The 15,077-nt window shown below is 39.0% G+C and overlaps 1 long non-coding RNA gene across 1 annotated transcript in view; it reads left to right on the top strand.

Annotated features, from left to right (window-relative positions):
* LOC135445874 (uncharacterized) overlaps positions 1-15,077 on the top strand; it is a 70,757-nt gene that overhangs the window by 45,903 nt on the left and 9,777 nt on the right. The gene's annotated exons all lie outside the window — the stretch shown is intronic.

Below are 15,077 nucleotides of genomic sequence, written 5' to 3'. Positions count from 1 at the left end.
ATCGCCCCCGTGTAACTAGACCGGACACTGAGTGCACGTCTGGGCTTTCCTTAAACACCTCCCGGGACGGTGCCTCCACCACCCCCCCGGGCATGCCATTTCAGTGCCCAATCGCTCTTTCTGTGAAGAAATTCCTGACTAAACCTCCTCAGGGGCAGTTTGAGGTGTTTGAGGTCATTTCCTCTCATCCTGCCGCTGGTCCCCTGGGAGAGGCGGCCCACCCCCACATGGCTGCAGTCCCGTTCGGGAATGGCAGTGACAAGGTGGTGTGCGGGAGCCTCCCTGTTTTCTCCCTAAACACCCCCAGCTCGCACAGCTGCTCTTACAGGGCTTGTGCTCCAGACCCTTCCCCAGCTCCACTGCCCTTCTCTGGACACACTCCAGCCCCTCCATGTCCTTCCTGTATTGAGGGACCCAGAGCTGGACACAGGACTCGATATGTGGCCTCACCAGTGGAGGGGACAAATCACTTCCCTGGTCCTGCTGGTCACACTATTGCTGATACAGGCACACGGAATATTTATTTCAGAGATGTGCAAGCCTGGGTCCTCAGTGGTGTTCCAGAAATCCAGTACAGCAACTACCAAAACTTTTTACTTTGTATTTTAGCAAACAGAGGCGTGAATAGCGATTGGCTAGAAGTTGCCTAGTTCTCTTATTACTTAGTATACTATATTCTATTTGTCAATAAATTTCTTGTTTTTTCTTGTTTCCCATAGTAATTAGTCCACAGGCTCAGTCTTCCTCTTCTCTTGGGTCTGTGGGTTTATTGACGGTCTGAGTCGGTGGTTGCCACCTCCCTCTCCCAGGATTACCTTTTACCCAGTCAGAGCTGATTCAGCACAGTTGCTGAGTTGGCTTCCTTATCTTGGGAGCTCTAGCAGATGTCTTTGTGGTCTGTAAATTCTGCATTCTTTGTGTCCACTATCATTGGTACATCCTTCTTCCTACATCCTAAACCTTTGTTAACCTTCCCCTAGGTCTGAGACCACTGAGTCATGTCAAGCCCTAAATCTTAATAAGGTTTAACAAGGCAATTCTACCAACAAGAAATTTGTCTCTCTGAGCCCAGGACACCTCTGAGAGTTTGCTTGTTAGCTGCTATCTGTTTCACAGTTCTTTTTGATTAGGCTGCAATGTATACAAAGATCAAACAACACCCTTTCTTAAGAAAATTTATACATATTTCACATTTTGCAACAGATACAACAGTGGTTTTGTTTTCTGGAACTAAATCTCTGTGTCTCCACTCTAACAAGCGATTCACATGTCTCTTATCAAGGGATTCCCTTCTCCCCTGCCATCTTCCAAAAACATCTGAATTGTTTAAAGTTGTGTAAAACAGGGCTCTTGCTAAACAAAGTCAGCATCCTAAACCAGGGGACTGGGACACAGTGCTGCTTCTGTTTGTGAATGTAGTGTTCCTGGGAAGCCAGCAGCCCCTCATCTGCTGTGGGCCATGGCACAGGCTTGCCCTGCACAGAGCTCTTGGGCTGTGGTATTCCTCCATCCCTCCATGCCTGCTGGCGTGCTGTCAGTGACCCAGAGCATCCTGCTGTGACAAGCCTAGCAGCATGAATTCATGGCTGGAGTTCATGCTGTGGGCTGGCTGAGATTAAACATACTAAGGCCTGGCTGAAAAGGATCATTTGTTGGTAATGTTTAATCATTAGTGACTTCCATCAGTTAGATCATTGCTCACTGAGAGTCCCACATGCAGTTTTGAAGATATGTGTGCTATAAAAATATCTGTGGTCATGCACTGAGTGAAAACTATTAAAATGTGCTTTGCTTATAAACTGGGGGAAGATCTATTCATAGGAGATATTTTAGAAAGCAAAATACCCATATAAAATGTGTGAGATTATTTCTTTACCCACCCGTGTAACGCCTTCTACTTGGATTTTAGAATTTGAGTTTGATGGTGGCAAAAGGGAGCCTTGAGTTTTCTTAGATTTATTCCCTTTTGAACAGACAAACTATACAGGATAACCACTGCTCAGTACAGGGGAAGCCCTTGGGAGCCCTGCACATCCATTCTCTCACATGTAAGAGCAGGGCTATGAACCAGAACCCTGGGTCTTTGCTGCACCAGTTCTTGCCTGTGCCTGTTGCCCTGAAGGCAGGTTTTCTTCTTGGGGAAATTTCAAGCCCACAAACTCTGTCTGTGTTGTTCTCCTATTGAGAGAACCAGCTGGGTGCTCCATGTGTAGTACCTTGTGTCAGGAACATTAACTGGAGAGGATATGTTATTTGCTCAGTAAGTAGGAAATTTATGGAAATATTTTGTAAATGTTACAGGAAGAATTGTGAAATCCCTGTAGCTTTCAAGACTAGGCAGTATTAAAGAACTGGAAGATGTGCTGCATAATTTATGGTTGAAAAGAATTTGCTGATCAGGATTCTGTTTATTCCTGAGCAAAAGAAACTAAAAATGGTTTGATGACAGGTCTGTCTGTAATGGAACAGACAACCCTGGAGGTGTGGTACACCTATTCTTTTAGTAGAATGATATGAACCATAGATGGGTTTGTGTGGTAACAGTCCTCACCTTTTGAAATCCATGGGATCTAGCTCTTATTATAATGATCCTGGGTATATTTGTCTGCAGGTTCCTCCAGTTCAGTTCTACCAGCATTTGCCAGAAGAAATAGGTGTGCCAACCTAAAGCTGTGTTGTATTTTGCTGTTCTGCCTTTTGTTCCAGTAGGAATGCATGCTGCAGTACCACCTGAGGTTTTGGGGTGGGTCATGCCTTGAGATAACACCATTGTGTACCTGGTTCTTGCTTCATTGTTTCTCTTGAATCAAATTCTTGAAAAGTCATTCAGTATTGACTGAAAGCCAGAGAAAGAAAAGGTTTGTGCCCTGGAACTCCAAGGAAGGTGTGGAAAAGGTACAGATTTATCCTCTTTTTCAGTTAATCAATTTAAATCTTGATGCTTAAAGATAAGCTGTGAAACTTTGCTGCTGCAAGCTGTTGGAACAAAACCTAGGTGTGATCTCTCTCGTTTTAGCTCACAAAATTGAAGATGGGGAATTGTTTACCTTGCAAGAGAGAGGAATGGGAGGATGACATGAATAAAATTACAGTTACAAATTGAAGTTCTGCTGTTTGTGTACTACAGGAGCATGAGAACATTCCATGACAAAAAAAAAGCATAAAGTCTTTCCTTTAAAGGAAGAAACTTGGTTTTGTCTTAGACTTGTGGTTCATCATTTGCTTTAGTCTCTAGACTTTTGCCAAGACTGCTTTGCTTATCAGGCCTGCTGACATAGTGGATAATCAGACTGTAAAACTTGCTGCCATAGGAAGTTACTGGGGCAAAATGAGGTCACTCACCCTAGAAGGCTTCAAAGAAAGATTAGGCATTTTGGAAGATCATAAAACCTTGTACAGTTAGCATAAACAAAATGTCCTGGAAGGAAAAGACTTTCTGCTTTGGACTTTAACCTGAGGTCTCACTTTTAAACACTGAGCCAAACAATTCATGGGAGCTGTCAGCTGGACATCTGGTCTGTTAGGGATCCCTGTGATATTGGCAGCAGCTAAGGAAAATAGGATCTGGCAGTTTATTCCATTTTTTCCCAGATTTTTAGGATCACTGTTTTCGTACGTGCAAGTTTCTTTATCATGGCTTGTTCCTGGAATAGCCCTAAGATTATGTTTCAAGATGAGTAGATCTCTGGGAGGGAATGAAGGAAGCAGAGTACCTTGAGTTTATTCTGCTTTGTTGTTGTTGTTGCTGTGATTATTGTATTTATTTTCTTTTTGAGGATAAAATAAATAAAAAAACAAGACCGTAATCAGTTGCTTAATGAACAAAACCATCATATGCTGATCATTATTTCAGCACAGATGTCTGTAACTCAAATTCTGTCAATCTGCCCATGCAACTCTGTTCTTGAATTGCTGAGAACAACTGTGTGGGTGGATGTAGAACATAAAATTGCCATGTGCACTTATGTTTTGTTTATGCAGTACTCATTTTTAAGAGTACTAGATTGGATTTGCTTAATATTTGCTTTGTGTGTGTGTATATACATAATATTTACAAATCCCCCAAACTAGGAGATGATCACCAAGACAAGCTCTATTAATGCAAGAGGCTGATATTGCAAACACATTCCATTTGATTTATCAACTGAAAGAAATAAATTAAGTCTATATAGGCAGTTGGGTGGTAGTTACCTCTAAAACTTGTACCTGAATTTATTGGTGCTTTTTCACCCATATGTACTCCATACAGCAGAGATGACTTAGAAATAGGCTTCTATTGACAACTAAGACAACTCTTTCATAATCTTTAATAAAAGTTGTAGAGTATTTTAAAAGAGTAGTAGATTTAAAATATTAATGTAAATTTAACCTAAGTTTTTAATGTGCAACTTTCTCATAACAGAATGCTTGCCTTTTTTTTGGAGAAGATGGTATTAGGGAGGCAGCCATTTATATCTTCTCTATAAATTTAGAAATAATTCTGTATTTCACTTCTGTTTCCTGGGTACTTTTTTGTCTTGAGATAAGGCTTCTACATGTGAAATACTTTACTTACTAGCGATTTTGGCAATAAAGGCATTGTGTTCACTGTTGTATGATGGGGATCAGGAATGATTTTTAAGGTGTTGAATCTTATCTCAGGGTATCTACCTCTTGTTACATATGTATAGTATTCTTTTCAGCTTCCCATGCAGAACTTATCTGAGGAAGTAAACTAAGGAATTCCAAACTTTATGATGTCATTATTGTAAAGCTTAAAGAATGAATAACACTTCTGGGACAATAGGTTATGGGTTTTGTAGACCATTTCTTTGCAATTGTGTATTACCTGAATAAAAGCAGAATGGAAATTGTGAAAACAATGCTTTATGCCAGGTGAGCAATTCTTTTATTGTACATTCTTTTATGCTCCAGTTTCTAGATGTGGAAAGCATTAGAGGAACCTACAGTAAATATTGCTTTCACTGTTTTTCAGCTTTGTTGTCATTGCTTTTTTTTCCCCTTGATTTTCAGAATTGCAGAAGCAAAGTAATTTTTTCATCTGATTGAGACATCAATGTTGGCTGTCAGTAAAATAATCACATAAAATATAATAATCGCATAAAAGCTCTGTTCATTCTAGTTTTGAGAGAGTAATTTCAAAATCTCCAGGCCCTATCTCTATGGCTTTTAAGACTTCCCAGTTCTGAAATGCTGCACTGCAAAGTTGGACATTTTGCCTCTGGCTACTGACTTTGACACGGATAACCAGAGGTCACAGTTTGTGTGCATGCTTTCTATGCTTTCTGCTGCAACACATTTTCTTCTTTTATAACCAGAAGTGAAATCTCATGATTGCAGTACCTTACTGTTCCTGAACTTTTCCTTTAAACGCTGTGTGTGTAGGGAAATAAGTTCCCAAATAAAATGAATGGTATCCTTGGACTTTGAGAGGTAAAATGCATCTTCAAGGTTTTCTGTTTTCACAGTGCTACCAGTCTTCTGTCACCTCTTCCTTTTCCCTCCCTGGGCTGTAAGCATTTCTCTCTCAAATAATCTACAGTACACAGCAAAAGTTTCTTTTTCTCAGATATGTTGTAGATACTGGAGGAAGATTCATTGTCCTTGTATTTAATTCCTTCTTTTCAGCATTTTCATTTGCGAATTCACAGGTTGGAGTCCAGAGACAACCACATCCTCAGTGCAGTATTATAAAAAAAATTCCTGAATAAGATTATGTTATAAACAAAAAACCCAGACCATAGAAAACCTCCCTTGCAGTTGTGTGAGGGGAAATGTTCTGTACAAATGTCTCATTTGAAAAAGGTCAATAGTAAGGTGTTGTGATGGACTAGACAAAGATGCCATGCAGTGTTTCTCAATATTAAAAACTAAGTTCCAATTGTGTTGGAACCAAACAGGACAATTTATGCCAGGGGCTTGACTTGAATACCTAAGTCTTATGCTTTCTTGGCCCAGTGCCCACTTGTCAGTCATGCTTAATTTCAGTTGTTATGAGACACATTTCAGAGCATTCTATACAGCTATATTTGGACTTAATCTGTCCTTTCCCAGCAATAACACTGCTCTGTATTTACTCAAGCAATTCCATGGAGAAGGCAATAATCAATGAACATGTAGGATTGTCAACACCAGCTGCTCAAAAATCATGAGATTGGGTTTAAAAACGTGTCAGTTTATTAATATTTTAGTACATATCACATTTTACCACTTCTCTGTCATGCCTCAGGCTATAAGGAACATGCATAGATGAAAGTCACCTTTCACTTGATGAATTTTAGTAACAATTTTCATAAGTAATAAATGGCAAAAGTTGGAAACTTCTGTGTTCTAATGTGCTGAAGATAATTGTTGGAGCTCCACCCTCAAATCAGGGCAGAGTGATCTCTGGGTACGTGCTGAGGCAATACTCTTTGATAGAATGCAGTGAATTCATGCTGCTCAGGAAGGAGCAGGAATAACAGAAGCTTTTCCACCAGAGGATCCCAGTTTCCTACTAATTCACCAGCTGGTGCCTTCAAGTAGCAGTACTTTACACCTAAGCATCTTTGTGAGAGCACTAGGCACATCTTGTGAGGTCTTTTGGTTGTGTTTTAGCTAAGGATGTGTCTAAGATGCAGAGCCAAAGAGTCATCTCCTGGGTTGCTCCTGGGCACAGTTTTCCACGGCATGGAAGCTGTTGTAGCCTTTGGCTGAGTCTCTAGACTGAGTGAATAGGAAACCAGGACCTTGCAGTGTGTCTGCCATGGCCACTCAGACAAAATACAGTCTAAGAAAAGTCTGGACCTGCAACTCTAGTGAAATGTCTGAAGTTCTTTGGATCTATAAATGTAAAACAAAAGTTGTCCACTGTGTTAGGAGAAATTGAAATATAAGGAGCAAAACCAGACATTTTCTCCAGATATATTCAGCAGAGAAGCTTTAATCAGAAAAACACTTTTGGGGTGAGCCTTCAAGTCATACCTGTGCTTAGGTTTGTATCCCTGAGCAGGCTTGGAGCTCACAAATGAGGTAGCATTTTGGATGAATCTGGGCTTCATGATTGACAGTGAGATGCACTTAAGTATCACAATATACTTCACATGGTGTGGGTATCAGATTCTCTGCATCATCTCTTTCATTCTGCACATCACTCCTCTTCTGTCCACTCCTTCCTGGAGTATTTTTGGAGTAGAGTTACTCCTGTAAATACAGCTTAGTAAGTTGTGGAAGATGGGATGTGAGGATGGATTTTCTAGATCCTAATACGTGCCTAGAATCCCTTTCATAGCTACTACCTATAAGCTCTTCTTCCAAGTACTGCTGTGGGATAAAGCCATTCAGAGCTGGCTGAGCTATCACTATACTCAGGCAAAACATCTTGGTTTTTTGATTGATTGTCAGCAGGCTCTATTCTAATGTGTTTCTATTTGACTATTCACAAAAAAAAAAAAAAAGGCATGCTTATGTTGAGTAATACCAATGTCAGTTGTCTGGTTACTTGAGAAATCTTTCTTATAGAAAACATTCTTTATTAATGAATCATTTAGCATATCAGATATAACATAAAAATTAATTTCTGCCATGAGATCAGTGTCTCCTGCATTGAAAATCATGCACAGTTTTGCTGACATTTATTTTTGAGGATTGTATTCTGCCAGCAGCAGGAACCATCCCTCCATGATATCTTTCAGCTGACAGTCTCCTAATTATCTTTCCTGCAGCATCCTGTAGTCTCAGCGACATTCTGTAAGCATGTTCCATTTACGGATCAGTCTCTTTAGATGGTAATGTAACTCCTGTTTCAGGAAGTCTTGAAAGTGTTTTGATGTGTCTCCCCTTTGCCTTGCCACATGATCAGTGATGTCTTTCCTTTGTAAATACTCTGTCTGTGTTGTATACCTGTCTGTGCTTTCTTACTGCCATCAGCAGAGGGATACTGTAAAACTGGGAGTACAAGCAGATGAAAGAGCTATCTAGCTCCTTATCTCTATATGCATTTCCCTGCATAGGAGAAAGAAGTTCTGAAGATCGGGTTACAGCGTGGGAGAGCACTGGTAAAGTCCCTTGTGAGAGGAAGAGGGAAGCTCAGTAACAGCTCTGCTGGGAAGAGGACTGAAGTGTGCTGGAGTGAGTAGAGTAACAGCAGGGAAAGCTGAAAGGAACTGTTCCTGAGCCAAGTCCTTGCACACATTAAAGGGTTGCAGAAATAGGGAGCCCTCCAAGCAAATGCTGCTAGCAACATCTGCCTCTGCATTGTGCAGGAACTTTTCTTTGGCAGAACACACACAGCCTCACAGAGCCTATAGATAGATTGGGGTTCTTCATACCGTGCTTTGCATCTCTATTTATAGATTCCTCCCAAGGAAGACATGACCTGTGTGAGTGCAGGTGTCTGTAGGTGGATGGAAGCACTTGCTGACCACACAAAATCTGAGTGAAAATTTTGTTGGAAATGTGTCTTTTGACAATATCCTCCTTCTTAAAGATTTTTCACAGTAAATTTTGCTGAACCATATCTGGCTCCCTTGTCTTGCGTAGGTTCTGTGATGGCAATTGCTCACAGAGAGTTTCATTTGGCTCAATATGTAGCAGCCTAGGCTTTTAAAATGGGAAAATCTGAGTTCTGTTTTCACAGGGAATATCAGAGCTTGCAGTACCATTGGTGGGGCAGGCATGTTCTTTTTAGTGCTGTATCCTATTCTACAGCCCAAGGGAGCTGAAAAGGAGTGGTGAGGAGGTGTAGAAATAGAGATTTGGCACCATGATTTTACATGCTTTTTGCTTTACATACTCTTGATTGTTTCCCCTTCTGACAGTTCTCTTTTGCAGATTTTGCAGTGTGGATCTGATGTGATTATGCTTTCCTGAAGGATTCCCCATCTCCTTTAGGCTACGGCTTGTTGCTCACTGTTCAAAGGCTGAAGGGAAATGATTCTATGCATCCTCAGAATTGCTGGAGGCACCACTTTGACTCCATTAAACTGCTTGTCCTAGATCCAGTTGCCACCAAACAGACAGTGTGAGATTATTATAATTTGAACCTACAAACTCAAGCTTCTTAGCACTTGCTAAACACTTGCCTTGTAATGCAGAGATTACACTAACATAATAGGAACCCAATTGCTACAAATTCTCTTTGCTTTCACAGGTTATTAAATTAATAGAACCATGTTAGGAGAGCTTCAGGGAGAAATAAATTGAGATGAGCTCAGCTATTTGGAGCATGGTGCTAATCACCAAATTGTGGGTTTGATCTCTGTGCAAGCCCCATTCACTTAGCAGTTGGACTTCATGATTGATGTGGGTCCCTTCCAACTCAGTATATTCTGTGATTTGGTGATTTGGAGATCCACATGCTTGCCTTACAGGAAAGTTTCATGGGTAGAGACAAGGGAAACAGTCTCCAAATGCTATTAAAAGCACTTTATTTAAGATCCCATATACTTTCAGTGTAATCTAAGGGCTGACATTGATTCACACATAAACTAGTTTGAGCTTTAGGACAATACCTATGTTTCCTTTTGTTCCTTTTTGGATGACATCAGTCTTAAAATTTAAAAAACTTTCTTAAAATGGGTTTAAAAAAAAAAGAAACCATAAAATATGATTTGCACATTTCTTATATAAAGAGGAAACAAAAGACCTAGTTGAGAGTTTATGAATTACTACTGGTAAATAAGTTCAGGTTTCTACAATGGACTTAATTTTTCCTCTGAACTGTAACATTCAAGCTGAGTATCTTTTAATTCAGGTGAGCTATATCTCATTTGAGCAGAGAAAATTCTTGTGCTTATCTTCTTGCTCCAGTCTCTCAGAAAATTTATGTTATTTTAGCTGAGCTTTTGTTTAATTCTCTTTTTGAATAGCAAAATAGTCAGTATTGCTTGTAGTAAATTCTTGTTTAAAATAGTAGGAGAAAATGAATAAGGATGTCACTTTGAAAGCCAAGTTGGAGATTTGAGCACAGGACCATTTGCTGCATATGTTACTGGTAGCCTTGGAGCATGAGGAGTTGGCTGCCATGGTGCTGGCCACAACTTGAGTCTGTGTCAGCAGCAGAAAGTTGTGTTTGGCTGTCATGATTAAAGGCAGTGTAGGGGCTCTCCATGCTGACATGGCACACTTTCATGGGAGTTTCCAGTGGTCATCTTGGAAAGGAAAGAATGTGATTTTTGGGGAGGTTTTAAGTCAAAGCCTTCTGTTGAATTTTGTGTACATTTTGAATTGTTGCCTGCAGAATTCAGTCCCTGGGGCCCCTTAGTGTGGATGCCTCATGCTTTCTGGGAATCATTAGCACTCCATAGAAACAGAAGCAACTTCTGAGTGGCACGAGACAGTGCCAGAGTCTCTTTCATTGTCGTCATCTGAGAGACTGCATCTGCACAGAAACACACACAGAAAAGCTCTAGATGGGAATAGTAAATCATAAATGTTGGTGATACAAGTTGTTGTCACAGTGTGTGATCCAAAGAAATAGGTGAAAGCCTTTTCCTTAGCAAAGAAGGCAGGTATTAGTTGGTTTACACTTGCCATGTGTGAATGGTCTGGTGAATTGTTTTTTAGCATAGGTCCTTGAGGGACAGGATGCTCGACTTAAATATGAATATACTTATAGCAATGAAGGTAGGAGAGCAAAGAACAGACAGGATGGGATGGCAGATACGTGCTTTAGTGCAGCACAGAAGACTGCAAGTGTGGCCAGCAGCAGAAAAAAAATGGGGTAGCTAGTAAAAAGGTAAAAACCAAAAGGTGAAGAAGAAGGGATGGAAAGTGAGTCACTTAGAAAGGACTTCATTGCAAAGAGCCGTTTGCATTGCTTAGTTTAATATTTTTGACCTCTCCCTATCCATCTGCTTTATTTCCTTTTTACATTAGTCTCCCACCTGCTTTCCATAATATTCCTGTAGCTGGCATGACAATCCTGAACTCTTAATAAGGATATGTCTCCAAACAGGGAACATAAATGTATTAAGTTGTCTTACCTATATTAAACTGGTTTCTTCAATACAGCAGTGAAAACCTAACACTTTCTAAGGTTGATAGTTGCTTTGAACATGACTATTACATGCTGGTGGAAGTGGATCAGCCACTGAAAGTGTTCTGTCCAAGCCTGGCCAGTTTGTTTTACAGGTTCTTGGTAGGAATAGCAGTTTAAAGTAATCAACCAAAAAAAGCAAGGAATTTCAAATCTGCAACTGCAACATCCCACTGGTAATGCAGCTCTCAAGTCCATCCTGTTGGCAGAAGCAGGTGGCCAAAGGCTGATAGGTGACATTACTGCAGATTTGAGAAGGGATTTGAATGGCCTGTGGGATGTGAAGCACCAGGGTAAGACTCTGGACCAAGAATGGAATGAGGATGATTTAGAATATTTTGTATTGCTTTGTAAAAGCTTTGCTTTGCATGACTGTTTTTTCCTACTATACGTGACATTTATTGTGGAGGAGGAGAGAGCTTTTTATCCTGCACTGAGACAGAGAAATGCATGGATATTTATCCTAAGCTATCTAATCTGAACTGCATTTCAAATGTGAATGGGAGTCTGTATGAAGAGAAGGCAAAGGTAGTAGCAGCCTTAGTCTGTGGATGTTAATGTTTAACCTTGATGCTTCTTGAGTGAGGATTAGTGAAAGCAGAAAGGTTGAAGAAAACGAGATGCTGAAGAAGAAGACTGCTATAATAAGGGGAGCAGATGAGTTCATGGTCCTTGGTCTTGTGTTGAGGGCAATTTGGTACTTATATTCAAGACTTTGCCTTCCATAACCCAGATGACAAATAGATTTTCTAAAATAAAACAAAATTCATCTTAGCTAAATTACATTCACTGCTGGTTACCTGGCTCCCTTGAAGAAGATTTTTCCTTTCAGACATACCTGGTTTTCAAGCCTCTTGAGTCAATGGAGAACAAACGGCTGCTGTGACCTATAGGCTGAGTTTCTATCAGAACCAAAGAGGTAGAGCTCAAAGACACTGCACCCAAAGGCAGAGATACTCAAGGAATCCATATAAGTTTGAGGGCTATAAGCAAGAATCTCTGGTAGGAGGCCAGATCTGTATTTATTTTAATTTAAGTAATTTTGTTAGTGACGCCTTTCTTTTCTGTTACCCTCTGCATGACTGTACTTAGTGAATACATTGTTGGGATTGTTTTCCTCTTTTAATCCTTAATGGCATCTGTATAATAGAATCCTTTTATAGCATTGAGGATTCAAGATGCTATCTTAATAAATGGCCCCAATTTTACTAATTCATAACATCTCATCAAATGTCATCAAGTTCAAATATTAAACCCTAATGACAGAAATCCTCATTAGGCACTGTGCTGTCTTGGCACAGCCAGTGTAGCTGTCAAGGCCTTTAGCAACAGAGAGAGAGAAAACACTGTCTTCCAAGTGCTGTGTTCTCTGTGAGGCTCTCTAAATTGAGGAGAAAAAAATGCATGTCAACACTTAGTACTTAACAGTATATCAGGCTCACTAGATAAACTACACTTGTGCTACAGAGAAATGCCATCTTGCCTGCTTGTGCTGTTACATGCTTTAATTCATTTTTCAGTATTGAATTGTAGGGTTTTGGGAGCAGCACTGTAATTTCTGATCTGTAGCTGTTGAGTTCTTAGTACAACTGGTCCTCTCTGTGGCTCTTACTTACTACAGTATTGGTAAAAAAGCAGTGCAAAAAATTTAAAGCAGAGTGGAGTATTTCTGGAGTGCATGGGTAAGAATTTCAATATTGAAGTTCTAGATTTCCTAGATTTTCATGATCCTCTTTAGTGTTTTCTTTTTTAAATTCTTATTGCAAAAAAATGTATAAAATGTTCCCCAAGGCAGAAAGAATCAATCTTCTTTAGGAGAATTCTATGCAAATGTAACAATTTACAGTTGTATCAGAAATTGATGGAAGGTGCGAGTGCTGAGCATGTCTGCCAAACAGTAACTGTGTTTAAATATTAAAAAACCCCTTCTGCTTCCAAATATTTTAGTAGTCCTTTTAGGAAAAACACTTCAAAAAATACTTCTATGAGTATGTGGACATCTGCTTTATTCCTTCTGTTTCTTCTCTGTCTGATTTTATGTAAAATATTTAAAACTAATAAATAACAGAACCAAAAATGCTCATGATTTCCAAATGAAAAGTCTGTTCATTCTCATAATAATGCAGAGGATTGATATCAGGATAGTTTATAACTCAGTGATATTATTTTAAGAGATTAATTCATAATCTCTTAAAATATTCAACTTTTTTTTTTTTTTTTACAAGAACATTAGTTGTGAAATACTTTTTTTTAATTTTTGGAAGTACTTTTGAAAGGGCTGCATTTAAAGCATCAACAGAGTATCTCAGATCCATTACAATAAGGCAAGGATTGCAATGCTGAAATTTCTGGTTGTGTTGACATTCCAGACTGAATACCATGTTGATGTTTGGGGTTGGTTTCGGGTTTTATTTTTTAATATTAAAAAGATTCAGTGAACTCGAAGCCAAATTCAATCAATTTTTCCAGATTCATTTTTAAAAATAGTCCCTGAGGAATAATATATGTGTTACATGGCTGCTTTTCATTTGTTTTGACAGTCCATAATTATGATAGATCTTCAGTTGCTGAAGAATAATCCTGTGGATGTTTAACTTTAATTTTTTTGTTTCAAACTTACTTCTGGATCAAATATTGAAATTTTATATTGATTAAAATTCCTGGGTTGTAAATGGCAAACTTCTCAGTAGCCAGAAATTGTTAAAGAAAAAGTTTTTGCAGAAGTACAGTACCAGTATGAATAGCCATAGAATTCACTTGTTCAGAAGAACACATTTTATAAACATTTGTGTTTTGAGCACTAGTCCATGAAATATGGTAACAAGACCAGCAAATTTTATTACATTATTTTATCTAATTAATTCTTTATTCACATAAAACCCTTCACATTTATTACCTTTTCAAATTATAGAGTACATTTTTCATTACAGATAATCAGACAATATATAAAATTAGGGATCTGTGAAATGATAAACCTTTGCATTTGTAAAGAATAAAGGACTCTAAAATGTGTGGTTCCAAACATTTGTATTTTATTAATTTGACCAAAGATTTATATTCTTCTTCTTCTGTGGCTCTTAACATTTATTGTCAAGCAGATTGTCAGTCTTGATTGCTAACGGCAGCTTGTTGGTGCCTAACCTGTCTGTTGTCTGAAACACACTCCCTAATTTGTGTTGCACTTTTTTACAGTGAAACCAGTGTTTTGTTGTTCCTCTGTGTGGGCTGGGGCAGCTTTTCAGCTACTGGAAGCTGTTATAGCTCTACCAAAGCTGGAAGACTTTTCACACTGAATCTCTGTATTTTAAGCAGGTATCTGTTTTATATAGCAATTTTAATTATCATCACATATCTTGACCTGCATATTTGCCTTTATAAACAAAGAACAGATAATGAGAGCCAGTTTCCTTTTTTTTTTTTTCTTAATCAATGAAAACTTTCTTATAAAGCAGTATCTTTTTTTGCTATGCACAGCTTATTTAACTTTCCAGCAAGTGTCTCCTTAGTAGCTCATCTGAAATAATAATTCTAAAAACTTCAAGTGATCCTGAACCTCTTAGGTGAGATAAAATTCAGAGCACAGCAGACCTTGTTCATTGTGCTGGTTCCCAGGAAACCGACAGGGTCTGGCTGCTGAATTGAGCTGGCTGGTGGGTGCATTTGTCCACTTCCTGGAAGGTGCTCAGATCTGATAAGGGTTTTCTAGTTGTTACCCAAAAGGGAAGAGACAAGTGTTTTGAACCCATCAGGACTTCAGTTTTACTTTGGAACAGGAACATCAATTCCTTTACAGGCATGAATTGCATACATTATATGAAAACACTGTGCCTTTTCTTTTAAATACATGGATATCAAGATAGGAACTTTCCATCACCAGGATTTTAATCTTTCTCAAACTTGCTGCTATGCACACCAGTATAAGCCACTGTACAATAAGAATATCACATTTTATACGGCTCATCCTTATGCTGATAGGACTGTTTAATATCATCAGTCAACCAAACTTATTTTTTTCAATATTGTTTTCAAGTTTTACATCAAGGGAAAGGATAATCTTCCA

The sequence above is a fragment of the Zonotrichia leucophrys genome, chromosome 3, assembly GCF_028769735.1.
Source record: "Zonotrichia leucophrys gambelii isolate GWCS_2022_RI chromosome 3, RI_Zleu_2.0, whole genome shotgun sequence".
Lineage (NCBI taxonomy): Eukaryota > Metazoa > Chordata > Aves > Passeriformes > Passerellidae > Zonotrichia > Zonotrichia leucophrys.
The sequence above is the reverse complement of the archived record's forward strand: the minus strand, read 5'-3'. Positions and strand labels throughout refer to the sequence as shown.